The following is a 3,144-nucleotide window of genomic DNA, read 5'->3' on the forward strand; positions in this document are numbered from 1 at the left end:
GCAGTGGGGGGGGGGGGTGAGCCACCCCATGTCTCTATAGCAAGTAGCCATGAACAGGAGGAAAGAGGAATTCCTCTCAACGTGCAGAGTCTGGGGGAAAGTCCACAGAGAGGTTTCCTCACAGGGCCTTGGACACAGGACGTACTTGCAGAAGGAGCATGGGGTGGGTTGCAGAGAAAGGTCTGACTTGGACAGGCAGGACAGGGTAGCAGCCTAGGGTGTTTGAGGGCCTCATATATTCCCGTGATGTGTGCCTGGATGAGCACCTGCTGTTAGCTAGAAGGGAAAAAGCAGGAGATGAGGCCAGACTGTATGCTAGGTCCAGCAGTAGAGGCACCACAATCCTGGGGAACTGGGAGCAAGGAAGGAAGAGCTGCGCTGAGCTGAGGTTGGTGGGAGTAGGGGTGCCTGGAGAGAACTGGCAGACTTCCTCTTCCTCCACAGGCGGGTCCAGATGCCCCCGAGGCCTCCTTAAAATCCAAGCACTGCAACTTTTCCTCTGGTTATTTGGATAAAATTTATTAAAGTTTTTTGTTGTTGTTGTTAAGCTTTTGAAATTTTTATCCAAAGCAAACGTAGTAATGCTCATTGTGGCCTGCAAAGAGCACACTGACTACGGGCAGGCTGTGGGGCACCCAACAGTCCACTCTCACAAGAGACAGAGCTGGGAAGGAGATCTGAGGGTGATCCAGTTTGTTTGGCCAGCAATTGGATTTTTCCACTTTATCAATATTCCTCCAGAAGACCCAGAGATAAACCTCTAAAAGTTGCATAAAAATGTAGAGTATGTCTACATCATAATTCATTTACGCATTCCCCTCATGGGGCTCCCAGGTTTTGCAACTACAAACAGTTCTGCATCAAATGCCCTTTGTGTATCTGTCCTTATGTCTTCGCGTTTTCTATTACATTTTAATGTCATCACCTTAATCTTCAAAAGGTTGGGGCAGTTCACATTCCTGCCAGCTATGTATGAGGTGCCTGTTCCCTGAGAGGGCTGAATGTGCTGCTTTTTGACAAGATTCCTGTTTGCACTTGTGTTTCCCTGACCACTAGTGCTACTCGTGGTGTTCCATGCTATGGAGTTCTTTCCATTTCTAATGCTCTGCTACTCAGCGGAGGTCTCTGGACTCCAGTCCAGGGCTCTCTGTCCATTTACGAGTCCACTACCCAGCAGATGGGGCACTTAAAGGGGGGACCCAGATCTGCTGCCTCCCTTCCTACCTGGTGGGGGCAGTTGGGGCACAGGAACCTCACACCACGGTGACACACTCAGGAGAGGGTTGTTGGAGTCGGGGGTACTGGGGGGGGGGGATTCCGAGCCCAGCCTGGGGCAGGGAATGGATCTCGGATGGAGCAGTCCCCAATGCTGACCACAACTGCCGTCCCTGCAGGGCTTGGTTGTCTCAGCAGGTGCAGCGCAGTGTCACAGCTCTGCAAAATCCAATATCTGACTTCTGTCTCTTTAAATTGAGAACCACCTGGGAGCCCCCTGCAGTCTGGGGTGAGGGAGGCACAGCCCAGATTCCAGGGAAACAAAGGATCTCTTCATGGCTTTGCACCTGGGGCTTCCTTCCTCCCTGGCCTACACCCTCCACTTCCCCTTCTCTGGCCTTCCATGGCCTTGGGCTTGCCGGGTCAGCTTTCCCTTCCTACTCTCCCATAAACCTTTACTACCCCCCACGTATAATGTTAAAAAGGCACAAACAGATATTGTGTCCCCCTCAATCGCAGACACCTGGTTCCCCTCCCCCAGGGTCAACCACCGTAGCCAGCCACTGGATCCTTCCAGAGACACTTTATGCCTTTGATACACAAAAATGAAATGTGGTGTTTTTTTCTTTTTTTTCCTTTTGTAGAAAAGTGGTAGTGCTCTGAACACATTGTTGTGCCTGTTCCTTTTTTCAGCTAAAGCTCTATCTGGTGGACCATTCCCAATGGGTACATAGTGCTTCCTGGTTTTCCCTTCACAGCTGCGCTGGGAATGCCCCATCCGAAATGCTAATGACCAACACCTAGGTGCATGCTGTATTGAGCAGGGGACATATGCAACCTCACACTTCTGTGAACATGTCTGCAGGGATAACTGAGTGTGGAATTTCTCAAAGGCCACGTGCTCTCCTTACTTCGGTGGAGGAGTCCAGCGCTCCCACAGGCTCCCCGATCACTTGCCCACTACAGCAGCGAGTGTCTGTCGGCCCACAATCTCAGCCTCTCAGTGTGATCAAGTTTTTTTATCTTTGCCAATTTGTTAGGAGAAAGAAAATAAAAGTCATCTCAGTGTTTTTTAATTGCATTTCTCTAAGGAGAGGTGGATGCCTATTCCCATTCATTTGCATAGCCTTTTTCAGGAATCGCATGGCTGGGTATTCTTTGATCATTTCCTGTCGCAAAGTTGGTGTTATTGATTTGTAGGAGCTCTTTATTATTGAACTTTTTCTCACTGATCTTAAGATTAACCCTTTGCCATATAAGTTGCAAGCATCCCCCCCTGCTTTTTTCTTCCCTTCTTTTTTTTTTACTTTGCTTATGCAGTTTTACTCTGCAGAAAGCCTTTTCACGTAGTTGAATTTCTTAGTCTTCCTCCAACATCTTCTAGGTTTTGTCATTCTTAGAAAAGCCTTCTCTTCCCCAAGACTCTGAAAAAGTTTCCCCAAGTTTTCTTCTAGCGCTTTTATCATCTCCCTTTTTCCGCTTAAATCTTTAATCTGTTTGGAATCTACCCGGCGTAAACTCTGAGAAGTTGATCCCACTCACCGATGTGAACCGCCACCTTTACCGTACACTAAATTCCCAAATGTACGAAGAGCTTTTTCATCTTTCCACAAAAGTGCATTTTCCACACACTCTCGCAGCGGCTTTGGGATGTGAAGGACCGTGAAGGGCCCACGCGCGTCGGACTCCGCGGGTCCCGCCAGCGCCCCTCCTCCGCGGGACCCCTCCTCCTCGGTGAACGTGAGCCGCCCCGTGGAGCCCCCAGCCCCTCTAGCAAGAATTCGGGGCCCTCTGCTACTCCCCCGCCGCCTCGCAGCTCCTGCGCGTTCCAATCACGCCCCGCGCGACCCCTCCTTCCCGCGTCACTCCTGCCTCCTACTCCCCCGCGCCCACGTGACCCTTCATCCCGGCCCGGCCAGTCCGCCAGCC

The sequence above is a fragment of the Galeopterus variegatus genome, unplaced genomic scaffold (assembly GCF_000696425.1).
Source record: "Galeopterus variegatus unplaced genomic scaffold, G_variegatus-3.0.2 Scaffold5407, whole genome shotgun sequence".
Classification (NCBI taxonomy): domain Eukaryota; kingdom Metazoa; phylum Chordata; class Mammalia; order Dermoptera; family Cynocephalidae; genus Galeopterus; species Galeopterus variegatus.